General features: G+C 37.1%; 1 protein-coding gene across 7 annotated transcripts in view; it reads left to right on the forward strand.

The window, feature by feature from the left end:
- SEMA6D (semaphorin 6D) overlaps nt 1-27,893 on the forward strand; it is a 908,057-nt gene that overhangs the window by 624,678 nt on the left and 255,486 nt on the right. For all 7 annotated transcript variants that reach the window (XM_056810148.1, XM_056810151.1, XM_056810149.1 and 4 more), the window contains one exon: nt 11,082-11,115. The gene's annotated coding sequence lies outside the window, so the exon portion shown is untranslated. The remainder of the gene's footprint in view (nt 1-11,081; nt 11,116-27,893) is intronic.

Below are 27,893 nucleotides of genomic sequence, written 5' to 3' on the forward strand. Positions count from 1 at the left end.
AAACTAAGTAAACTGGGGATTTCCATATTTCCATGTTGACAGTCCCCAATGCAGTTATGGAATAGATGATGGGCAGCTTAGCAAGACCTAACCCTCACATACACTAGCTGCCCACCTGAGGGCAGGTGATCATTTCTGGTGCCTTGTGTAGTTAATTCTCCAGAATTAGTTACAAATGAATTGCTGGTCAGTAGAAGGAGTTTCTATACTGTGAGTTTACTACCCTAAAGAATCACAGCTTCCTTTCCCCCTAAAATTATATATTTAAACTAATTCCCCTCAGTAGATGGTAGAAGCTCCTTAAAGCCAGGGACTGTATCTCATTTAATTTTGTGTCTTTTGAGTCCAATATATGTGTCTAACACGGAGTAGGAGGTTAATGAGGTTTCTGACATGGCACTATTTTATGACCTAGAAGGAAAGGGTTAAATAGTAATGAGATGGGGAAGAAGAGTCCAGTCCTGTCACCCTGGTGGTATTAAAAATAAGATACTCCCTTCGTCCAGAGTCTCATTCTGAGTAAATCGTGGTGGAGTGCCTGGCCCTTCTCTAAAGCAGCAGTGAGTCAACTGCTATTTAGAGTGAGACAGGGCCTGAGGTTATACATTTTTTTTTTGGCTCAGACAACCTGGACTAATTCTGTCTCATCCTCTGTGGTTGGGTCATCTTGATGAAACAGAATTAGTGAGAGAAAACAAAAAAGAGAGAGAAAGATCCTTGTTTTGCTCAGTGCTAATTTCTACCGTGTTAAATACGACTGTCCTCGCCAATGATCATGGAGCCTCGTGTCTATGATTAGCCATTTAACTGTGTGGTAATTGCGAGCTAAATAGAGTAAAGTGTTTACAGCAAACCCCTCAGTTAGCAGAGGGAGTCTGCCTCCAATTACCGTCTATGAAAGTGACATAAATAAAAATTTACATTGGAGAAGGGCCCTTCAAGAAAATTATACATAGATGATCGTGGATTCTCTCCATTGCCCGTGGGCTAATTCCACCCTGCCATGGGCGAAATACTTGCCCTGATGGTCTCTAATATTTTATACCCTACTATTATTTACCCAAACCGTATGGTTCATCACTTTGTTCTTTATTAAAGGTAACGATGTCTGCTTCTGACTGTTATAAATTTCATCCCAACAAGCTTGCGACGGGGTAGTATGATGAGTGATAATATCTAAAACACAGGCAAGCCTGGGATCATTAAAGATGGATCCTGACAGCAGAGAAATCACAGACAGTTGAGCTTGACCTCCCCACTCTGTCCTCTAGAGCAGTGCTGTGTGGTGCTGCTATGAGTCTTTGTCTTTAACTGGTTCTAAAACTTCTGGTAGCTGGGTGGGTCAGTGGATTGAGACCCAGACCCAGAGAGGGGAAGTCCTGGGTTCAAATATGGCCTCAGACATTTCCCCTCTCTGTGACCCTAGGGCAAGTTACTTAATCCCAAAAGCCTCACCCTTACCTCTCTTCTGAATCACAGAATGGATTCCAAAATGTAAAATAAGAGTTTAAAAAAAAGTCTGGTGTCCCCACCCTTCCCTCTGCCTCTCCTGTGGCACAGTAGACAGAACCAGGCTTGGAGTCAGGAATAGTTGAATTCACATTTGGCCTTAGACAATTTACTGGCTGTGTGATTCTGAGAAGGTCACTTAACGTTTGCCTCAGTTTATTCACCTATAAAATGCCCACATATAAATACAAGGAGTATCATGATAACCTCTGTCAACATGGAAATCTAGAAGTCCCCAGTTTACTTAGTTTAAAGGTAGAAACTCCAGGTTTTGACGTGGTCACAGGAGAATTTTCCCCTTGAGGGAAGGTCCCACTCCCCCAGACAATAGACATCCACTTCAGGTGGGAGGTAGACCCCATGGGACTTCAAGTAGCTCTTTTGTGTCCAGAAGCCTTTCCCAGTATATCCTTTCCAGGCTTGAACTCCTGGACCTTCAGCTTGCAAGACTGATGCGCTACCTACTGTGCCAAAGCTGAAGTGGCTGTCTATTGTCTGGCCAAGTGGGACCTTCCCTCAGGGGGAAACCTCTCCAATGACAAGGTCAAAACCTGAGGTTTCTACCTTTAAACTAAGTAAACTGGGGATTTCCATATTTCCATGTTGACACCTCACTTAAGGAGATAGTCTGGAAGTGTTGGTTTTTCCCTTAATTAAAAAAAAAAACCCTTACTTTCTATCTTAGAATTAATAATAAGTATCAGTTACAAGACAGAAGAGTAATGGGGGCTAGTAAATGACTGGCTCAGGAAGTGTCTGAGGCCACATTTGATCTCCCATCTCCAGGCTTGGCTCTCAATCCACTGAATCACCCATCTGCCCCCTGGCAGTGATGTTAAGGATGTACTAGAGACACAAAGACACTAGAGAAGACCAGTTAGGGCAGGGAGAAACAGAATAAAGCATTTTTACAGCATCTATTGTGTGCTAGGTATTGTGCTAAGCACTTTTACAAAAAATATGTCTGTAGTATATGATAGTATATGATAGTATGCAGTATATGATAAAATTATAAACATATGATAAAGTTATAAACATACATAAACATATATGTATATGTTGTTGTTGTTGTTAAGTCTTTCAGTTGTGTCGGACTTTTTGTGATTCCATGGACCATAACATTCCAGGCCCTTCTATCCACCACTGTCTCTCAGAGTCTGTCCAAGTTCATGTTCATGAGAGAGAGAATTTGAGAAAGAGAGATGGATGGATGGACAAACAGATAAGATAAAATAGATAAGATAGAGATAGATGATAGATAAATAGATAAGACAGATAAGATAGATAGAGATAATACATATATACATATGCATATATAATTATTATTCATATGTAATTATTTTATACACACCCATATATTCTTTGTTCTAGGATCAGGCAGAAATGATTTATTCCCATGAGCCAACCAGGTAATTTATATGAAAAATTCTCCAAATCAGGAATGTTTCTTAAGTCCTTGGGTCTGGAATATTGTTTAAAGAAACTTTAAAACACTTCCAGGGTTTTCTTCCTTATTTAGAATAAAACAAAGCTGAATAAAGCTTTAAGATTGGAGATGATGCTCAAGGAAAGTTAACTTCTTGCAGGCAGAATTTTGCTCTCTCCTGTTTGGCAAGAGAAAGAAGGTGCTTTTAGGACTTCACAAACTTTGAAAGGTAGAATTTGTTTTTACAAAGAAGCTGATGGAACTTCATTGCTTTTTTTTTTTTTAATTCTGTTGCCTAACTTTTAGTTCATTAAGTTCATTACCTCTGAGCTAAAACATCTAGGAGACTCCTAATTGAGGCATTGTTGGCTCTGTTGATGGCCCTGGAATTAGGAAGACTTAAATTCAAATATGACTTGTGTGACCCTGAGAAAGTCACTTAACCTCTACTTGACTCAGTTTTCTCAATTGTAAAATGAAGATGATAATAACCTGGCAGGGTTGTTGTGAGGAACAAATGATAAAATTATTATGAAAGTATCTGGCACATAGCAGGCACTATATAAATGTTTATTCCCTTCTTGCCTCTCCTATCTAATCTACCTACCTTTGCAGCTCCAATATTTGCTTTAAAAAAAAAAAACAACCTTGCTTTATGTCTTAGAATGTATATTAAATATACATTCTAAGGCAAAAGAATGTTAAGGAGGCTAGGCATCTGGAGTTAAGTGATTTACCCAGGGTCACACAACTAGGAAGTATCTGTGATCACATTTGAACCCAGGTCCTCCTGACTCCAGGGACAGTGCTCTATCCACTGTGCTACCTAGCTGCCAAATTATCATTATACTCTCTGTTACAAATCTTCAATAGCTACTCTGACTCATTGCATGCTTAATTAAGTGCAAACTCTTTGCCTTGGCATTTGAACCATTAGTAGTCTGGTTCCCAATAGAGTATGCTGGGGAATGTTTAACATCCAACTCTCTGGGGAAAAAAAAAAAGTGTATGCCCAACACTTTTAAATTTAATCTGCATTATAAATATTTTTCCATCACTGTTTTAAGTCTAGACAATCAACAAGACAATAAATCACCCTCTGATTTGGGGCTTTTGCTGATTCTCAAGGAGTAAATTCTCTCAGGTGATCATTTAACAAAGCATCATCTTGAGCTCCCTCTAGCACACCCCTCCAGTTTACCTTTCTAGCCTTAGTTCCAATTCCTGCACTTTGTTTATTTCACATTCAAGGGATTCTTTGTTTCATGTCTCCATTCCACCTCTTTTCCCATCTCCATATATTTGTACACGTTGTCCTCCATTCCTGAAATTAGCTCCCCCAACATCTTTACATGTTAAAATATTTACCTTCTCTCAAGACTCATTTGAGGTACCATTTTGGATCATCCTAGGTAGAAATGATACCACCTTCCTTAACTATCTCTTGCCACTCTGTTTATGGTAGAATAGCATAATGGTTACTTGTGTATATAGGTCTCATCCCTATACATTAGATTTAAAGCTCCTTTGAGGATGAGGACTAAATTATTTTCCATCTTTACATCCTAGCACAGTACATGAGCAAATCTTGCATATAATAAGCACTTAATATATGAAACTAGAATAAAATGGAATGGAATAGGAACAGAAATAGAATGGAATAGAACATAATAGGATAAATAATAGAATTCAATATTCTCAATTTTCTCTCTTTGCTGGGGCAAAGATACTTTGACTTTACTCTGATATTCTAACACCATTTTTTTCTTTTTTAGACTTTCTGATCCCAGAATAAAATTGTTGCTCTAAAACTAACAGATCTAACACAGGATTCCCAGCTAAATTTTTCTTTATGTACCTCTCAGAAATAATGTGTATTTTCAAAAGATAAGGACACCCAGAATAAAAGTGAGTTGCTTATGTATCCATTTTTACTGGTTTTATTAAATATCCTACTTGGGTACATTTTAAAGACAAATCATTTACATCTGTGCACATTGCCTCCCAGTTGTGTAGAGGGAAAGTTGCTTAAAACCTTAGGATGGACAAATGGAACAGTGGAGCCATGGGTGAACAGTGGGCTGGTGGGTTTTTTCCTCTCTTTTTACTATTAGGTCAAAATGCATTTAGTTCAGTTTATACCTCTAATACTTCCCCCGCCCCCAATCTCTCAAATATGCAAAAGCAAAAAAGAGATAATGTGTATGTCCTGTGCCATATAAAGCAATGGCTAAACCTATCAGAAATGAAAGAGTTGAACTTGGAGATGTGGAATCCAAGACAGAAAGTTGAGGGTGGGGGACAGGGGGAGAGAGATAGAGACAGAGATAGACAGAGACAAGAGAGGAGACAGAGACAGACAGAATTGTCATGACAGCAGGATCAGCAGAAGCAGAAGAGTGTAAGTCAGGTAGACACGCAGGAGTGAACTGACATGAACAATATCTAGGAAAAGTATGAAGAGAATGAAGAGATGGGATAAGCCTAGGTCAAAAAAAGACAGAGAAGAAGGACTGAGACCAGACTTCAGAGCTATCCAATAAATGATGGACTTCTCCACTCAGCAAGCTACACCAAAGGAATGATGGAAGAGGAATTAGCCAAACACACCATCTTTTTCTTCTATTCTTTCTCTTCTATTTTTCTTCTATTTCTATATTCTATGTTTCTTCTATTTCTTCTTTCTAAGGGGATGATCAATGAGTTGGCTTTGCTATTGAGTTAGAAGCTATCACAACTCAGAACACAAAGTTCTGTCAGGAACAAGATTCCCTATGTGTCCGTAGGACCACAGCAGTATTGCAGAGTACCAGATTGCTCCCAGAAGAACAGGAGGAAGAAAATCCTTCACCCTTTGGCATCTTGTGGGCTTCCTCAATGGGTTTATCAGGCTAGTATTTCAACCTGTGAACTGGAAAATTAGGATCAATTATTTATTACTAGTTGTAGAAGTTGCCTAGCTATATGAAAGAGAATTCTGTATATCATTTAATCAAGCATTTATTAAGTGCTTAGTATATACTGGGCACTGTGCTGGTACTGGAGATGCAAATACAAAGAATGAAGCCATTTATATTTTCAAGGAACTTATGTTCTGACACACACAGAATAAATATAAAAGAAAATAAATAAAAATAAATATAAAGATGGTTGTTAGGGAAGGAAGCATTAACATTTAGAGGGACCACCTTAGGGATCAGAAAAAAAAAACAACTTTAGGTAGGTTGTATTCAATTCGTGTCTTGAAGAAAAAGACAGATTCTATGGGGCACAAGTTTAGAGGGTGTGCATTCCAGGTATGAAAGATGGATTACCTATTTAAAGGTATAGAGATGGGAGATGCAATATTGTCTATAATACTGTTGGCAAACATTTTTGAGTTCACGTACCCAAAGTACAACTTTAAAATGCCTGTGAGCCCCCCACATTATCCCAGAAAGCAGAGGGAGAAAGTGTTTGCTTTAGATGGCTAGACAGAGGGGCAGAGCATGCAAAAAATGACCCTGGGCACTGGGAAAAGGAGGAATAGAGCAGCTCCCCCCCTGCCTATGTAGCATGTGTGCCAGTGCTTTGCCAACACTGGCCTGTAAGGAATAGAGAGGACTAGCTTGATTGAATTGCAGAGTTATGGGAAGGAGAGTAAAGTACAATGGTACTGAAAAGAAGCACATTACAATATACAATACCACATACATAGAAGATGCTTCAACACTTTTGATAATTTTAATATATAAGAAGTTGAAAAGTTTGTGCTATCACAAGCAAAATAAAAATTTATGAATTAATAAAAACCTGGAAAAAATTGGATGCCATATATTCATTTCATTTTCATGTTTCTAGATAAAGAAATAAGGTGCATAAACTAATTGTATCTAATTATAATTAATTGTATTTACTTGATTTAAATGACTAGTTGTAATTTGTCTTCTTATTTCCTTGATTTTTTTTTAATCTAAAATTGGGGAGAGGGGATTGATTATGAAAGTAACTGTTCCTATCTATTCCCACTCTAATGAAACTTCATTAATCTTTAAGAATCTCACAGATACTTCCTACCCCATCCCTCAAAGACAATGTGATCTCAAGCAAGCCATTTAATCTCTGGGAGTTTATTTCATCATCTGTACAATTCAGGTATTGTGACATCCCACCAAAGGACCCTCATAGCTCTGTGATTCTATGACTTATACAAAATCACACAGCAAACTGACCCCATATTAATTTCATTGGAATCTAAGTCTCTTTATATTGCCTCCTTTCTTCTGCAAGTTCTTGGTACTTTGGGCAAAAAATGCTAATTTTAGAAATCTTCCCCTTTTCAGCATGCCACCTCCCTGCCCACCCCCACCACATTTTATAGGAAGAAAATAGAAAGGGAAAACAAACAAGGATATCCTTTCTTTTCAAATATTGAGACAAATAAGATTTGACGAATATAGTTATAGAAGATAAATGGTTAAAAAAAAAAACAAAACCAAGGGGGCAGCTGTGTGACTCAGTGGATTGAGAGCCAGGCCTAGAGACAGGAGGGCCTAAATTCAAATCTGGCCTCAGATACTTCTCAGCTGTGTGACCCTGGGCAAGTCACTTGACCCCCATTGCCCAGCCCTTACCACTCTTCTGCCTTGGAGCCAATACACAGTATTGACTCCAAGAAGGAAGATAAGGGTTTTTTTTGTTTTTTTTTTTTAGACCATAAAGTTAATGCTGTCTCAGATTATTTCTTACATCTTCCCAACTCATTAAAACTATTTTAGCGAGATTGATAATCCTATTCTTGGAGACAGAGAAAAGGAGGGAAAGTCAATGAAGCAATGAGATAAGGGTAGAACAGAGATGACTTACTTCCTTCTCAATTCCCTTTACTTTAACCAATGACTTGTAGTCTGATGTTCCTTTAAAATAACCCTTTGTATTCTCTGACCAGGTCAAAGTATCAACTCTAGAGAGCACAAAATTGTTATAAAATAGAAGGGAGTGGGAATTAGCTGGAGAGAGGTGAGACAGTGATTGGAACAGCTATTTGGCATACTGTTTACTTCAAAAGGTATATGGGAATGGGAACAAGTCTGACTACACTATTCACCTTAAAACCTCTCAAGCTTAGATCAGAAAGCACATTATAACTTTCCTTCCAAGGAAGGGACTCAACAACAACAACAACAACAAGGATTAATTCAGTACGATTTAAAACATTCCCTTTTCTATTTTTAAATAAGTAAAATGATTTTCACATATTCCCATGTCTTCCTTTCCCTCCCTCAATTTGTGCAGTTCACTGTACCCTTGAAGAGTGATTTTGCTTTAATCTAGACTAATATGTACAAAGGATGGTTTCTACCCCCCCCCCCAGCAAAGGATATTCTAAATAAAATTATCAATATATCTTTGCATATAAAGAAAAGGTACTAGAATCAGAAGTATTCTAATCTTTCTGTTGAATTCAGTCATTGTTGTCTAAACACAGATTACAAACTGAAGCAAAACATCCAAGAGAAATCCATTCTTTCAGTCCAGGGAGAGGAAATGTTTCTAGACCCAAAGGAAGTATGTGACATCCTGGAAAAACAAGTCCAGATGCCAAAAGTCATAATGAACAGCTGAAGCCTACATTATTGCTATGGGTATTATTTTAAATTGTCTATATATCCAGGGTTGGAAGGCACACACATTTAAAATAATCATTCCTGGGTTAGTGTTTGTTTAAAAGGCACAGCCATAAACAAATTTGGTATCTATATAATTAGAAAGGTGAAAATGAAAAAAAAAACTACTCTAGTAGGCATCAGGAGGGATGGATTCAAGCTCTGATCCTGGCATTAACTGGCTGTGTGACACTATATCTCTCTGTGTCTCAGTTTCTTCTCTAAAATAAGGAGGTTGGAGCAGATTACCACATCATAAATTTAGAGTTGAAAGGGACCTTAGAGGCTATGTAATCTAACCCCTTCATTTTGCAGTGGCCTACTTCATCTTTCATGCAGTCTGCTCAATGATCTCGAAGGTTCTTAGTGTTCCTAAATTTCTTTGATGATCTTTAAGCTCCCATTCAACATTTCGAAATTCTAAAGTGTGAGAAATATACATATATTTTAATAGAATTTACTATTAGGTATATAGATTTGGTAAAGTAACATTTATTTTCCAGAACCTCAAGCAGAAAATTTCAGGCCAGAGTAACCAATGGTTAAGTGTGATATTGCAGCCTAGCTTTACACGTACTATCCTGTAGATACTATGAATTCTAAATGAAATGAGCAAAATTCAATGAGCTAAATATTATATTGCTAGACACTACAGAAATTCCTTTATGGGGAATGGGGAGGTGAAGAACATGGCAGAGAAGGGACCTTTAGATGACAAAGTGCTAAAACTTGTGCTTGTAACCCATTCCCATATCATACCTTTAAATTATTATTTACTTCTAGATCTTATGTAATGATTATCTGGGGAGAAAGAAAATGATACGGAAGCCAGAGGAAATGCCTTTTAGGAATGGGAAAAAAGCTGCTTGATCAGAGAAAGGAAGGAAGGGTATGAGAGCTACACGTAGGTCATTGAGATTTAGATTTCTTGTTCATATGTAGAAGGAACTGAGACAACTAACAGCTGCCAGTGAGCCAGGCTTTCTGATTGCCAGCAGGGGCAAATGACAACTGATACTGGAATGGGACTTCTGGTTTCTTACAAACAAACCAGAAAAGCTGAACTGTGAACTGTAGCTGTAGCTACTGCTATCATGGCCCAGAAGTTTCATTCTATTGTGCTTTAGGAATTACCTAGTTTCACTCAGAAAACTGGGAAGATACCCCTGAAACAGTTTGGCAAGATGTTTAAAAGCTCCATGTGGTAGTATTTCATTTTTCTTTTTCCTTCCATTTTTGCTATGTTTAATTAGTCACTATATATATATATGTACATATACATATATATATTTAATTTAATTTAATTTTGGCAGGGCATTACCATAAGGAAAATAAGTACAGGGTAAGGACTTTGATATTTTAAATTTTTTTAGCAATATCCCTTGGCTAGACTCTGAACTTAGCCAGCAAGGTTTTTGAGCTATATTTCATAGTGGTAGGGAAACAACTTAGGTATTTGTCTGCTGAGCATACTTTGGTGGCCAGAAGAGGCAGTATGGACTTTAGAGATAACAACCCATGCAACAGAAAGGAACAAAGATGGTTCCTGGGCTGCTGGCTTAAACATAGTACCACCTAATAGACAGCTCATATACTATTCTCCCTCTTTGGATAATTATTATAGTGGCATTCTGTCTTCTTGTAGACTTGTAGAAGGCATCACATGAGGCTATTGCAGTGTCCCAAGTGTCATATATAGGGACACAGGTATCACACTTCCATCTCTAATAATAATTCACAGAGTGTGTTAAAGTATTGAAAACATTTCATGCATTAGTTTATTTCAGTCAACAACTCTGAGGCAGTTACCACAGGTATTATTACTCTTTTTATTTTATTATTTTATTTGGTAAGGGCTAGGCAATGAGGGTCAAGTGACTTGCCCAGGGTCACACAGCTAGGAAGTGTCTAAGGCCTGATTTAAAGCTGGGACTTCCTATCTCTAGGCCTGGCTCTCAATCCACTGAGCTACCCTGCTGCCCCCTTATTACTCATTTTAGAACTTTACATAACTTGCCCATGGGCATACAACTAATATACTACCCAAGTAAGATCTTAACCCAATTCTTCCTTATTCCATGTCCAGTACTCTGTCCACTGAAACACATTGCCTCTCCCCACTCGTAGGCATCAGATCTGCATATCATTTTCTTGCCCTTCTATAGCCAGTTTTCAACTCAGACTATTGGAGAAGTGGTTCAACTCTTGAGAATATATATATATACCTTTAATTTTATGGTAGAAATAAATGGGAAAATCTTATTCATGTTATGGAAATTTGCTTTGTAGGCAACTTTGCTGAAACACACCTAGTCTATAAATCCAGAGATGCTTGCAATTGGGTTGTTAAATTAACGTATATACCTCAGTTAATAATGGCAATTTACATTTATATAGTCTTTGCAACAATATGCTTTATGTATGTAAGTGTCTCAGGAATAAGACTTAATAATAAGAAACTAAACCTATTCTATTCTTTCTTTCTTTTTTTTCTTCCATAGTTTTTTTGACCAGACAAAACTAGGCTTCTTCAAGGTAAGACCTGTTTTTGTTGTTCTTCAGCTGGATTATGAAGTGGTCATGCTTTTTTAGTTTGTTTTAAGTATACTTATAGTATTATTGGGGTAGACAGCTCTTGAGAGAAAAATCTACCAATAAATATCTGCAACTCATGGTCACAGAAAATTATCTGAGGAACATATATAAGTGACTTGCCCAGGGTCACATAACCTGTATGTGTCAAAGAAAGTACATGAATTCAGGTCTTTCTGACTCTTAGCCCTGGTCTCTATTGCTTGTATTATCTCACACTTGCTGTACTTTTGCCTTTGTTTTTCCTGTTATAGCCTTTCACTGTACCCCACATACATTAGTGTGACCTTTGGAAGATGCTGGGGGTTAGAACTTTTGTCTGTGGTATTTGTCAAGTGAGGAGCCAGGCAAATAAAGCTCGAGTGAGCCCAGGGGCTCCTAAGTGACAGCAGGAGAGAGAGAGAGGAGACAACTTTTTGTCTTTGGGTTTCCAGCCTGATTAGCCCCTTTATGAGGCAGAGGACTGCTTGTCTCTGAAGCCCAATCACATGAGACACCTCCTTTGTGAGCCTCCATGGCAAGGCACTACATAGTCCTCAAAGCCTTTTCTGGGAAGAGAAGAAAGAAAAAGTGGTTTACACTCCCAACACCCCTTCCCCCGCCTCTCCCCTTTTCTGCATCAGGGCTCCAATACAAACCAGATGAAGATTTCGCAGAGGTCTTCCCACTGGGGTCCAACAGAACTCAATTAGCCAAGTGGCTCAACTTTCCAATAGTATTTGTCAGAAACAGAGATTGAAGGAGCCCTAATCTCATTAAGAAAGACAATAGAAACACTTTCCTATCTTGTTAGGAAGTCAGGTTTCATTTGATGGCAACATCTGCTTTGTAAATGCAGGAAGTGTTCCCCAACCCTTCCTCCCTCCATCCCCTCTGCCACCCTTTTTTTTTTTAGGACAAAATTGTAAATGTTGAACTTCCTCTTCCTATATTGAAACATCATAAATAGGGGACTCCTCCCTACCCCACCCCCCCATCCCCTCCGCCAAGCACTTTTTTTTGGTCAGATCTGGGCCTGAATGCACAAATTAAAGAGGCCCCAAAAATAGTTACTCCCCCTGCCCCAAGCAAGTACCTGGTAAGAGAGGTGTTGGAAACTGCCAGCCAGGACCTGGATGCCCCCCAAATATACCCCACTGTGTTTACAATCTTTCCTGGGCCTAGCAAGGAGGGAAACCATAGTTAGAAGAGCAGTTCTAAACTCCAGTGGTTCCTGGGATATATTTCACTGGGTCTATTTGACTTGGGCCAAAAAAATATACCTTTTTTCATTACCAACTTCTAACTGAAATTTAGCTTTTTTCTGAGAGATATAGATATCCTAAGAAGTCCATAGGCTTCACCAGACTGTCAGGAGAATCCAGGACGTTAAAAAAAGGTTAAGAATCCCTGAGCTAGGGGATGATTGTGGCTATAGCAATTTTACCATCATTTTTATCAATTCAAAGGGAATTCCAATTTGATGTTCACTGCTGCTGTTTAAGCTATATTCAGTAAGGAACTTCAGGACCTCAGAAAACTTGAATCAGACTCATTCTGTGTTGTGCATTTTTAAAAAAATTATGAATAACTTTATGGATGCAGTATTTTTACTGCTACATAATTATCAATGCAGGGAATAAATAGTAGCTGGCATTTGTCAGCTTTGCAAAGTGCTTCACATATATTATCTCATTTGAAACCTCATGAAATTGGTATAAGTAGGCAATAGGATTATTAATATTCACATTTTACAGATGAGGATATTGAAATTCAGTGATTTGCCCCAAGGTCTTCCTGACTCCAAGGCCAGCTTCCTAATTTCTACCATTGCTACCTTTTTGAATACCAGTTCTAGTGTCCAGTGAGTGCTGTCTATTGGGCAGTTTAGTACAGTGGAAAGAATGTTGGGTTTGGAATCTGAGGACTTGAGTTCAAATGTGGACTCTATCCCTTGTGTAACCTTGGACAAGTTACCTAATGACTCAGAATCTTAGTTCCTTCTTCTCTTGGACTGGATGACCTCTAAGATCCATGATTCTTTGATTAAAAAAAAAATCACTGTGCCCTGTAGTTATCTTGCTAAACATACAGTACTAACAAATTAATGCCTTTGAATTACAAAAGCTGCTTCAGATGAACAATTCTTTCAGCCTCTGACACTTTTTTAATTCTATAAATTGCAAGCATGATTTGTATAGCAAATACTGTGCTCTTCTTAACCTGATTGTAATTGGAAGAACCTACCAGTATGTATTCTACAAGCCTAGCTCATATGGAAGATGGAAACATAATTACAATACAGGCAATCTCATCTATGGTAATTACTGTTGTCTCCATCAATCCAATTAACCAGGATAACTAACTGCTAAGTCACAGTTAGAAAGCTTCCTAGTTAAATCCAGGCTGCTGTCTAGATGAGGATTCATTTGCTAAAATATTAAAGAAATTGATAACAAATTATATGGTGAAGGTGACACTAGATTCCTACTGTGTTGCCCCAGGGGAGGAATATGGAGGTCACCCAGGCTATCACAATGGAGCACAGATTCTAGTAGGCATTATTACACTGGATAGGTTTCAAATATAGACCTTGTATGTATGTCATCCCAAAACTGGCTGTCCTAAGGGAAAGAAATAATAATATTATTAAATCAGGAAGCTTCTGAAATATCAAAATATGTGGAGGAAGACAGATGAAAAAGATATGAAAAAGGCAAAAAAAAATTAAGTTTGTAAAATTGTAGATATGAAACTGGAAGGGACTTCACTAGTCCATCTTTATTTTACAGAAAAGGAAACTGAGGTACTGGTAGGCTAAATGCCTCACTTGTATAGGTTGCAAGGATCAGAGGTGGAATTTGAACCCAAATCTTCTGATTCTAGAACGAATGCTCTTTTCATACTATTCTTTGGGATACTTTAAAAGGGGAAGAAAAATCACTCACTGGTTAATTTCTTATTGAGAAAAATTGATAATCAGGAGTAAGTTTTCAAGACCATAGGCTTAGTCAACATAAATGGCTTTTGCTAATTTAACAAATCACAGTAATAATCAGTCAGAATCTATCTAGATTCTACATCTAGTTCACGTTTCTAACCTACTGCTTCTTTCAGCCCTTCATATCATGTTCTAATTTAAAAGTTAAAATATGTATTTATTTTTTTTTTAGTTTTCTCCCCAAATAGTGGTGAAGTTTACTTGCCCTGGATATAAATTCATCTGGTTCATATGGTAATAGAATATGAAGGGTCCTCAAAGGTATATAAAATCATAACAAAATGGAAAATTTTATAATTAAAAAGCAAATGCCCAGCTTCTATATGTGTGGTAGAACCAAGAAACTGATTTCTGGATATGTGCTTAGTGTTGAAAGAAATGAAGATGATGATAATGAATCAGAAAGTGAGCCTAAAAATAATTTATTTTTCCTAGTTGCACTTTTGGTCTTTTTTGGTTTTCTTTGCCAAAAGGCATGCTGTAATGAGGGAACTTTTAAATAGATAGGCACTAGTGATTCCCTTAACACAGTTTATTGCAGAACAGGTAAAAAGACAGGAGTGTCTTCTCTGGGTCTTAGTTGTTAACCATCCAGTGTGGTTCCATAGGTAAACCTTAATGTCTCTAAAAATGGTGGCCTTTTGTATCTCATTTTTATGTTTGAATTTTTAAGCAAAGATTAGTTATATTTTTTAAAATTAAGATGTTTTTGGTTTTTTAGTTTAATCAATGACTGAATGAAAGAATGAGTGAATGATAAAAAAATTTTGTTAAGCACCTACTATAGCCAAGTTACTGTGCTTAAACACTGGGATGTTTAGTAGTAAAGTAAGACAATCTTTGTTCTCAAGGAACTTAAGTTCTAATGGGAACAACTTAGAAGGCTCCTATATCCAAGTTGGATGGAAAGACCCAGAGATCCTGTGAGGGTAAAGCCCTTCTTTAAAGTCATTTCCATTGATAAAACTATATCCATTGTGTGGAACCAAGGACTTTGGTGATGAAAACTTTGTTTCTGATCCTTCAGTAGCTTTTAATAGTTGAGGAAACAGAGGTTACATTCCGTTTAGACACAACTGTCATCTGGAATCTCTACCTGCAGAGAGACTGTTCCCTTGGACAATGGCTGTCAGGGTAGGCTGGATGAAGAGCAAGTGATCGTCAAGGTCCTATTCTTCCAGGGGCTTCAGTTGAAGGGTCCTAGGCTATTACTCCCAGGGTCTCAAGGGAAGCGATGATTGAAATATCAAGGATTTGATAAACCTGCTTCTAGTCCCTCTCTCAGACACCTTGCTGAAGTAAAAACAATGCCATTTGTGATTGAGTCTTTGCTAAATGTTAACTTTTAAAAATTAAATTAAGTTACCTGGGTGAACGCCCTAATAAAATGAGTTGTGCACATGCTATTATGGGCTTTCTTTCACCTGACCTACACTCTCACCAAAATCCTCATACTGATTCAGCTCCAGCAGTCATTGCATTCAACCCAATGTCATCTATCATTTCTTCCTTCCATGCATGACTCACTCATTCCTATCCCCATACTATTTTCATTCTCTTCTCCCTTTCTGAAGACTTGCCATTAGCAATTTTAGCACCCAGAGCAAAACATGTCCTCAAATCAAGGCAAATTCACTTTTGTGGAGAGATTCTATGACTCAAAACCCCAAAGAAAAAGAAAGTGAGATCTTGGGTATACTGTGAGGCAGTTGCTAGAAAAGTTCTGGATGGCTAAGCTCAATAGGAGGAAGTTACCTGAGGTAACCACCCCTGCAAAAGATACAGGCCTTGGAGAAGCTTGCTATTTAATTAGTCTTGCTAACTGTGTACTCTAATCTTAATTTTTTTTCTCTCCTACTTAAGTAGTGAAAGTGCAACACATACCCTTTAAATTGTGGTGCCTTGGAGCAAAGTTATATATAAAGTCCCTCTAGTTTTATAGCTCTGCCATTCTCTGCCTCTTCTCTGTCAATCCAAGAGAGACTTCATTGCTTGAGGCCAAGCCAGAATTCAGTAAAAGAAGGCTCAGAGAATGAAGTCAACACCAGACTGGAGGCCTGGTGACCATAGAATGATGAGAATGACTGACATTATATGGCATTTGTTTTACAAAGTTTTTTAAGTACATCGTATCATCTGGTCATCTCATCACAATGTTTTACAATCATATCTCATAATTTTCTCATCACAGCACCCCTGGTGTTCCCAATACCAATGGAATTATTTTTGTCTGCAAGTTATCTCATACTGCTATTTTGTCCCTCCCTACTGGATTGTAAACTCTTTGAAGATAGGGGAATGTCTTTGCCTTCTTTTCTATAAGTTATTGGCACAATGTCAGCTAAACTGAAGGCTCTTAAAGAATATTTTTTGAATAAATGTGGTCAAGACCAATATGAAACCTGGGCTGACTCAAATTCTAAAGGCTCTACCAAATTAAAAAGTAACTTTTAAAAACTAAAACTAAAAATTTAAAAGTCACTTTTCATATTTAATAGGTATGAGTTTCAGGGACTTGCATTACCATTGTGATCAAGTGACCTTTGGAATGATAATTTTCAAATTACTCCATTGTTTTCCATACTCCAGAACCCCAAACTTAGAATGCTTTTGTTGCTAGGCATTAGTGATAGAGGTAGTGGCAGCCAGGAGTGGTGGATAGAGGGCTAGCCTTGGAGTTGTGATATTTTGGTTCAAATCCATCTTTTAAAACACTAGTTGTATTAGGAAAACCATCCACATAATTGACCACATCAACAAGCAAACTAGCAAGAACCACATGATTATCTCAATAGATGCAGAAAAAGCCTTTGATAAAATACAACACCCATTCCTATTAAAAACACTAGAAAGCATAGGAATAGAAGGGTCATTCCTAAAAATAATAAACAGTATATATCTAAAACCAACAGCTAATATCATCTGCAATGGGGATAAACTAGATGCATTCCCAATAAGATCAGGAGTGAAACAAGGATGCCCATTATCACCTCTACTATTTGACATTGTACTAGAAACACTAGCAGTAGCAATTAGAGAAGATAAAGGAATTGAAGGCATCAAAATAGGCAAGGAGGAGACCAAGTTATCACTCTTTGCGGATGACATGATGGTCTACTTAAAGAATCCTAGAGATTCAACCAAAAAGCTAATTGAAATAATCAACAACTTTAGCAAAGTTGCAGGATACAAAATAAACCCACATAAATCATCAACTTTTCTATATATCTCCAACACAGCTCAGCAGCAAAAACTAGAAAGAGAAATCCCATTCAAAATTACCCAAGACAAAATAAAATACCTAGGAATCTACCTCCCAAGACAAACACAGGAACTATATGAACACAACTACAAAACACTCGCCACACAACTAAAACTAGACTTGAACAAATGGAAAAACATTAACTGCTCATGGATAGGACGAGCCAATATAATAAAAATGACCATCCTACCCAAACTTATTTATCTATTTAATGCCATACCCATTGAACTACCAAAATACTTCTTCACTGATTTAGAAAAAACCATAACAAAGTTCATTTGGAAGAACAAAAGATCAAGGATATCCAGGGAAATAATGAAAAAAAACACATATGATGGGGGCCTTGCAGTCCCTGACCTAAAACTATATTACAAAGCAGCAGTCATCAAAACAATTTGGTACTGGCTAAGAAACAGAAAGGAAGATCAGTGGAATAGACTGGGGGAAAGCGACCTCAGCAAGACAGTATACGATAAACCCAAAGATCCCAGCTTTTGGGACAAAAATCCACTATTCGATAAAAACTGCTGGGAAAATTGGAAGACAGTGTGGGAGAGACTAGGAATAGATCAACACCTCACACCCTACACCAAGATAAATTCAAAATGGGTGAGTGACTTAAACATAAAGAAGGAAACCATAAGTAAATTGGGTAAACACAGAATAGTATACATGTCAGACCTTTGGCAGGGGAAAGGCTTTAAAACCAAGCAAGATATAGAAAGAATCACAAAATGTAAAATAAATAATTTTGACTACATCAAACTAAAAAGCTTTTGTACAAACAAAACCAATATAACTAAAATCAGAAGGGAAACAACAAATTGGGAAAAAATCTTCATAGAAACCTCTGACAAAGGTTTAATTACTCATATTTATAATGAGCTAAATCAATTGTACAAAAAAATCAAGCCATTCTCCAATTGATAAATGGGCAAGGGACATGGATAGGCAGTTCTCAGATAAAGAAATCAAAACTATTAATAAGCACATGAAGAAGTGTTCTACATCTCTTATAATCAGAGAGATGCAAATCAAAACAACTCTGAGGTATCACCTCACACCTAGCAGATTGGCTAACATAACAGCAAAGGAAAGTAATGAATGCTGGAGGGGATGTGGCAAAGTAGGGACATTAATTCATTGCTGGTGGAGCTGTGAACTGATCCAACCATTCTGGAGGGCAATTTGGAACTATGCCCAAAGGGCGACAAAAGAATATCTACCCTTTGACCCAGCCATAGCACTGCTGGGTCTGTACCCCAAAGAGATAATGGACACAAAGACTTGTACAAAAATATTCATAGCTGCGCTCTTTGTGGTGGCCCAAAATTGGAAAATGAGGGGATGCCCATCAATTGGGGAATGGCTGAACAAACTGTGGTATATGTTGGTGATGGAGTACTATTGTGCTAAAAGGAATAATAAAGTGGAGAAGTTCCATGGAGACTGGAACAACCTCCAGGAAGTGATGCAGAGCGAGAGGAGCAGAACCAGGAGAACATTGTACACAGAGACTAATACACTGTGGTATAATCGAACGTAATGGACTTCTCCATTAGTAGTGGTGTAATGTCCCTGAACAACTTGCAGGGATCCAGTAGAAAAAAACACCATTCATAAGCAAAGGATAAACTATGGGAGTGGAAACACCGAGAAAAAGCAACTGCCTGAATACAGAGGTTGAGGGGACATGACAGAGGATAGACTCTAAATGAACACTCTAATGCAAATACTATCAACAAAGCAATGGGTTCAAATCAAGAAAACATCTAATGCCCAGTGGACTTACGCGTCGGCTATGGGGGGTGGGGGGAGGAAAAGAAAATGATCTATGTCTTTAACGAATAATGCTTGGAAATGATCAAATAAAATATATTTTAAAAAAAAAAGATGGAAGGGAAGGACTTAAAAAAAGGAAAAAAAAAACACTAGTTGTGTGACCAATCAGATATCCTCTTAGCACCCATAACAAGTCACTAAGCTATCATATTGTATATGAGTTGAGATCTTTCCCAATTTGATAGTTATCTACAATTAATGAAATCAAATGACTAGCTGTCTAACTACCCTTCAAAATGGGCCTTATGCAAGAAAAATATCTCAAATGACCAAACTTTCTTTCATTGAACAATGCTTAGACGGGAGTTATAAGCCTGGCCTTTATGAATTTGTTTTTGTGAATATTTTCATGATTTTATTGCAGCATAATTGGTTTCCTTCATAATCCTATATATTTTATTTTATGCATTTAAAAATATTTTCCTCAAAAGGTATCCACAGACTTTACTGAAATAACAAAGAGGTCCATGACTCACATAAAAAAGTTAAGAACTTCTGCCTGAGAAGAAGCAGGAAACACAGTCTGAAAAGCTCTAGCTAAGAGCATGACTGTTGGGCTAAGTTTTCTGGAACCAGAGTATTTATTAGATGGCCTTTGTGTTGTTTCTAGAACATTTGAGCTGACTAGGACAGAAGGAAATAACTAGTTTTCACTGCATTTTCATAAGAGTAGGAAAAAAGGGCTAAATTTTCCAACTTAATAGTCCCCTCAAAAAACTCTAACAAACATTGTCTAAACATTTCCAGATCTTAAATGCATCAGAATTTTTCCAGACCTTAGTTTTACCTCCTTAATTTAGGGGATGCATGGGGAGGGGATAGCACTGTAATGAGGCCTATTCTATTGGGTTTTTTTTTTGGACTTCATTAAATCTATATAAGTGATTTTGAATATCCAATTACCAAAGACTCTAAACATTCTGGAAAACTATCCTTCAAATTAACTCACTCTCCCACCTCTGAATCCCCAACCATTCTTTAAAGGACAGCCAGAAGATTAACTCTTCATTGAAGCTTTTCTTAATGCCCATTATCCATATAAGGATCTTTCCCCTTGGTTCTAGGAAAGCATTTTGTTTTGCATATCTTTAGCATGAAATGGTACATATTATGGTTTTCTGTGGAGGTATCTTATCTACTAACTGGAATATAAACTCCAGAAGGATAGGGATGTGTTTTATCTAAAACATGTACATGTATTACCCCCATTTCCTTTATTAGCAAAGTTGTATACTTAGAGTAGAAGCTTAGGAGCAGCTAGGTGGCTCAGCAGATTGACAGCCAGGCCTAGAGATGGGAGGTCCTAGGTTCAAGTTTGATCTCAGATACTTCCTAACTATGTGACCCTGGGCAAGTCACTTAACCCCCATTGCCTAGCCCTTACTGCTTTTCTGCCTTGGAACCAATACACAGCATTGATTCTAAGATGGAAGGTAAGGATTAAAAAAAAAAAAAGCTTAATAAATGTTAGTGAAATTGGCATAGCCAATGGACTGCCAATGGCCTCTCAAGGTCACTCAATGGATCCTTAAAGCCCATCTAATCAAGTAGGTTCCAAAGTGGTTACTGTGGCCCTGCCTGATGCCAAGAGATGTGATCAAGCAATCAGAGGGTGAAGGGACAGATCACATTCCTCCAATATAGCCAATTGTGGAGCTCATCTCTAAAATAACTAGACTTATCTCTGCTTTCCAACACTCCTCTATTTTACCCCTCCATCCACCATGCAAATTCCCAATCTTCCCTCTTCTGAAATAGACATAGGTCCTCCAGGGAAACGGTAACCTATCTCTACTGATCATCAAGAGCAATAACTGCAAAAGTGACCATCTTGCTTTTCCTCTACCTGCCTCCATAACCCCCCTCACCACCCCATGCTTAAATATCTACCTTCTACCCCTACATGATTGACTCTTGCTTGCTGTTAGGGCAGGTTCTGCACTCTAGGACAATGACTAGTAAAAACACACCTGCCACCCCCCACTCACCCAGTCTCTTTCATTTTGGGGAATGAATGAATTGTTTTGGGGAATGAATGAGAAATGATCTATGTCAGAGCTCTCATTACATTTTCTTTCTCCCTAAACCCACACATTTTTACTGACAAGGACACTTCCATCTCTTCTACTCAGGCTCACATCTTCAGTGCAATTCTCAATTCCTCCCTCTTCCTCACCAAATCTTATTACTACTGCTACCTTTCTCACAACTGTCCCCCTTCTCTTTCCCTCACAATCATTACTCCATTTCAAGCCTTCCTTTCCCTCTTGGAATATTACAATAGCTTCCTAAATTATCTCCTGGCCTCAAATCTCTCTTCCAATGCATTTGCCATGTCACTGTTAAGGTGATGTTCCTAAAACACATATCTGGCCATGTCATTCTTTTACTCAAGAACCAATAAATAGTATTTATTCCAAATAATAATAATAACAAAATGAATTTCTGTTTGTATAAGATTTGTAATGAATATATTATTCAAGTAGCAGTACACATTTAATTTATAAATAAGTAAATATATTTATTTTGGGAGCATGCTCACAATATATTTTATTGAGGGGGTCCATAATTTTAAAAGTTTGGAAGCCATTGATTTATCCTACCACCATCCTAATGTTCTAATTTATACATAAAGAGAGTGAAGAGTAATGTGGTATTTGAAGAATAATGAGTTTTGATGCCCAAAGTCATATTGGTAAGTGAGTGAAGTAGGATTTGAACCTAGATCATTTTATTTTTAAAATGATGTGTTTTCTATGACACTTCTAAGGTATTTATGATACATTATAAATTGTAGGGTTATTAGCTAGAAAATTGTTTTTACTCAGTTGTTTCAGTCATGACCAAGTATTCATTACCCCATTTGGAAATTTCTTGGCAAAGATGCTTGAGGGATTTTGCATTTTGATTAAATGACTTGCCTAGGGTCATACAGCCAGAAAGTTTCTGAGGCCAGATCTGAACTCAGGAAGAGGAGTTTGCTGATTCTAGGCCTGACATTCTATCCACTTGCTATAAGATAAACTCTGGCTCATAGGTCAATCATCTTTGAAGCCTAGAGATGTTAAATGGCTTCCTTCAAGGTCACGGTTAAATGATAGTAAATTTGACTTAGGATCAGCTCTCTTAACTCACATTCAAGTTTTCTTTCTACTCTTTCTGTATGGTTTTCTCTTCACTGGCATAAATAAATCATTGTCTATTTTGAAAAACAGGTGCAAAAGGATGCTTGAATCCAAAGGTGAAGTACCAATGCTTTAAAGAAAGCATTCATTGAACACTGGACAGGTGCAGTGACCTTTGCTTAAGCTCTCATCCTTTGTTTTCCATAATAGACTTGTAGGTAATAGTGTCCTTATTAATAAAAGGGCAGCCTTGGAGGATGGAGGGAGATGGGCCGTTAACCTGGTTGACCTCTTGCCTTTTGACACACTTTGTGCCTCTGCACTAATAAATAGTGTTAATGAACCATTGGGTCCAGTGCTCACTGGCATTTCTCAACCAACAAAGAAGCTGGCTGGGGATGTGCAATAGCTTTGTAGACCTGCTGGAAGACTATGAAATGGGTTATAGGATTATGTTGGCTCATGGCCAACCATGTCTCAGACTTCTCTGCCTCTTATCCTTTCTCTTTCTCCCTTCCTGTCCTTCTACAGAGCTCCAGGCTCTATGTATGAAATAATTGAGGTCATAATTTGGCCCCTGAGAATGATTCCCCCCCAAGATTATCATTTAAAAGTTGTCTGATATGAATGTAAACAAGAAGTCTGTTCTTTCCATAGTAGAGATAACATTACAGAAAGGCTTGTTGGTGTGCCAAGTAGGAAGGACCTCAAAATCTCTGCTATTTCACTTAAAGGGGCTTAGTGGAAACTCATTTGTGCAAATGATGGGAAAGGTTTTACAGTCTGAAATCCACAGAGTAGTCCTATTCATGAACTCCCTCTGCTGATAGCTGCCATTTGTATAGGCTTTTTGAGGTTCTCTGAAGAATTTCACATACATTATCTCATTTTACCTTTTAACAGCCTTGTTAGTAAGAATCATGGGATTATAGATTCAGAACTGGAAGGAACCTTAAAAATAATCTATCCTAATTATCCTCATTTTACAGATGTGGGAATTGAGACCCAGAAAGATTAAGTGTTTTGCCTGAGGCCACAGAGGTAGTAAATGACAAAAATGGAATTTGAACACAGGTCCTTTGAAGTACCAAAGGTAATATTATCCCCATTATAGACATGGAGAAACTGAGGCACAAAGAAATTAAATTATTTGCCCATGGTCACGCAGCCAATAAGTATAGGATTTAGGATTTGAACCAAGTCTCTCCAGGCTTTTAATTTAATGCTCTACTTGCATAAAGTTGCTCTGTCAACATGCTAATATACTGCTGGTAGAAATATATATTGATTCTAGAAAATAATTTAGAATTATGGAGAAAAAGTAACCATAACTTTTGACCCAGAAATCTTACTACAGAAAAGATATCAAAGACAAGAAAGGTCCGATGTAAGCAAAATATTATAGTAGCATCTAATATGACAGCAGAGAAATAAAATTGGTACAAATGACTGAACCAGTTGTGGTCCATGAATATAATGGAATGCTATTGCAATATAAGAAAATTTAATAAGAATTCAGGGAATGATGGGAAAGCTTATGTGAACATATGCAAGATGAAGAGAGCAGAACCAAGAAAACAATGTGCACAATGGAAAATATTGTAAATAGGGCAATATGGTAAAATTCAAAGTTGTAGAATTATAATGAACAAGCTTGGACCTGGAGAAGAGACCAAAAAATATACCAACCTCCTTTCACTGAAGAAATGGAGTACTATGAGTATGGAATTTTGCATGCTATTAGACATGATCAATGAATGTATCAATTGTTTTTGCAGAATTGTTTTTTAACATATTAAAAAGGAGATCTTATGGGAAGGGAAAACATGTTGAGAAATGTACATGATTAAAAATAAAAATGCATCAATTAAACCTAAAATGAATAAATGAAGTTCTCCTGTCCAGTCTCATTTCACAATGATATCATTAACATATCATCACTAGATCTTATAATAAAATCACAAAACCCTTTTTTAATACTATTCAAGCAGTCACAAAGTTTAACATTTAAAAAATCATTCTGATGGAATTATTTTAATCTTGTAACACCATTACACCTAATTTCACCTATTTTTTGTGTAACAAATTAATGACATTAGGCAAGTTAGACCCATAACTGCCCTCATATCTATTCTGAACCTACCCTCATTTAGTAATAAAGGCAAAAGTAATTGTATGTAAGTCTTGGAGGGTATTATTGTTCACCGGAAGCTTCCCTTTATGTCCTCTGTGACTAGAGAAATAAGATATTGTTCATTCTGTTTTGTTTTTAGGAGGAGTTAGTTAAATTTATATTATTGATTTGGGTACTCAGAATTTACCCCCAAACATTTTTTTTCAACTTTTGTTTTCTGATAGAGCACAGAACCTGGAGTCTTGTGTCCTAGGTTCAAATCTAGCCTAAGACACTTACTAATTGTATAATTTTAAGTCACTTAACCTCTATCTCAATTTCCTTATCTGTTAAATGGGGATGCTATTTATTTCCCTGAGTTGTTATGAGGATAAAGTGAGGTAATGTTATGAAACATTATGCAAACTTTTAAGCATTATGCTAATAATTATTATTGTTATCCATTTTTCACCTCACAAAAGTGAATAAATGGCTCAGTGGATTGAGAGTCTAATCTAGTCTCACTCATTATGGCATAGAAGATGCCTTAAGTTCTCAAACACCAGAATAATGGTGCCTGAAGTATTTTCAGGCAAGTTGGAAAGGCAGAATAGAAAGTCAGTACAAGCCTACCATCTGAGGACAGCCTCCGTTAGCATAGAGGCTCATTCCTAGAAAGCTGATAACCATTCTGTGATTTTTTTTTTGGCCCTTGCAACTTATAAAACAAGATAGAAGAATGAAAAGGATTTTCTGTTCTCTACTGATCTTCTTTCTGATGTGGACCACCATTTTCCCAGTCACCCAGTCTTGAAACCTCTGCTGACCAAGCTGGTAATAATATACTCTTAGAGAAATGGAACTATTTCCATATGGAAGGTTTTTTTTTTTTTGCTATAAAAGAAATATGAAGACATAAATAGGTGGCCAATAAATGGAATTGTAGCTCATAGATTCTTTCCTGAGAAGATAATAAAACAAAGTTGATTTCATCATGTACATCAAACACTAATAAGAAGTATCAATTTGGAGATCTCTTAGCCATTCTTATTTTACAATATTGATGATAACATAAGTCAATGGACCACCAGGTAGATAATTGTAGTTTATATGAGATGACATCCTTTGCAGAGAATGTTGACTTAAAGAAATTTGGTGGAGAACTCAACAAGATCTTCTAAACAAAGTTAAAGTATGCCTAATCCCAGGCGACTTCAGTTTAACAATGGATATAAGAAAGGATCTCAAAAACTTGTTGGAAAAATATGGCTCAGGATCATAAAGTGGAAGAGGATGTAGTTTTGTGGACAGCTCAGAAGCCTCATACCTGTTCATCATTACTAATTCAAGAATGAAGTCGTCTGAAGCCACTTGATATGAAGAACACCAAACAAGATGAAAAAAAATTTAAACTGAATATGCATTAATGGAGTAGAAATAACTGTTTACACGTGTAGAAGGCATTTCAGAATGAGGACCAGTGGGCCATAGATTTAGAGCTGGAAGGGACTTCAGAGATTATTATAGTCTGACCCTTTTATTTTACAATTAGGAAACTGAAGACCAATTTAAGATTAGATGACTTATGGCAGCTAGGTAGTACAGTGGATAGAGTACAAGACCTTGGAGATAGGAGATCCTGGGTTCAAATTTGACCATAGATACTCCCTAGCTTCATGACCCTAAGAAAGTTAATTAACCCCAGTTGTCTAGCCTTTACCACTCTTCTGCCTCAGAATCAATAGATAGAAGGTAAAGATTTTTTTTTAAAAATTGAAAAACTTGCATAAGATCATCCATATAGTGGTGGAGCTGAATTTCTAGCTCAGGTTCTCTGACTCCAATTCTAGTCCTCTTCCAGTGATCAATGATGCCGTCTTCATGTACTTAAATCATAAAATATTTAGAGCAAAGGTCAAAATCAATATTAAATTAGAAAAGGGTTCAAGATGAGAAGACAGGCTGTATGACTGACATGGTTCTCATCCAACCTGTTAAACTGTTGATTTTTAAAAATGTGAAGTGAACAGAAGTAAAACCATTATTTTTTAGTCATGTTTAACTGATGTAAAACAGTTGTCCCTCAAGGAGGAGGCAGAAAAAGTCCAGAACTTACCTTAGCCTGTAATCATTTGAAGAGAGTCATTGAAACCAAGGCCAACACTGCTTTAGAGTACAGAACAATACCATACAAGTTGATGGAAGATTAAAAGCACTATTGACTGGAAGAATGAAAAGCAATGAGGCTGAAGAGAGATTGGCATGTCACCCAGCTAAGCCAGATCCTCCCAAGAGCTTTGTAGATAAAAATTGAAAGGGAAACAACTAATAGACAACCACTAGAATAGATCTACTTCTGTTTTTGCAATTATCTTTCTTCACTACTAATGAATAGACAACCATATTTAGACTCAACCTCCTCAGGACTCCATGAAGAATAAGGAAATGGTGACCACACTAAAGATAATAAAAATAAGGATTGATTTTTATACTATCTTAACAAGGGAAAACATTACAAAAAAAGGTGGAAAAGATCATTGGCACTACTTCTATAAACAAAAAATATCCAAGAAGGTATCAACAACTACCTCTTCATAAGCTTACTCTCTCATGTCATCAAAATATTAATAAGAATGATATCTTCATGTAACAAGGCTATGTTTGATGAAAAAATAAGATATGAATAAGCAGTGGGTTGGGGGGTAGAAAATTTGCTACAGAAAAGCTCCTTGGGGTCCTCCATAATTTTTAAGAGTATAAAGGGGTCCTGAAACTGAAAAGTTAATAACCACTAGTACAAAGAATTCTTAGGCAAGAAAATTCCCTATACCATTGCAGGGCAATACATTATCTGCAGATTATAGATTTAGAGATTTTTGTAGGGCGCTGAGAGGTTTAAGTGACTTCCTGGGGTCACACCATCAGATATTAGAGGAAGGTCTTAAACCAAGGTTTTTCTGGGTCTGAGGCCAGCTCTTTATCCACTATACCACCCTGTTTCAATCTTCAAGTCTATGATCCTATGGCATGTTGAAGGAACCAAAGAAATGCCCCAGAAGTTTGATTTATATAAGATATTAACACAGAAGATGATTTGGAGACATTGTGAGTTACATCTGAAAGGTAAGGACTCACACTAAAGAAATAGTAGAAGCACTGAAATATCAAAGTGGATTTATTCAACAGGAGTAAATACCACATATCCCTCAAAAAGGGATGTACACCAGCCATCCACCACCTCCTTGGCATTTAAAGAGTCCCTTATCAAAATTCTCCTCCCCTAAATACTAAATATGGCCTTTATGCATTCTACCAATGATTGCAATTACAAATTTTAAGTTGAGATTTTCCCTGGAGAAAATTTTGCATCATTTCCATTTCTCCATAGGCATCTTTTCA

This window comes from Monodelphis domestica, chromosome 1, assembly GCF_027887165.1.
Source record: "Monodelphis domestica isolate mMonDom1 chromosome 1, mMonDom1.pri, whole genome shotgun sequence".
NCBI lineage: Eukaryota > Metazoa > Chordata > Mammalia > Didelphimorphia > Didelphidae > Monodelphis > Monodelphis domestica.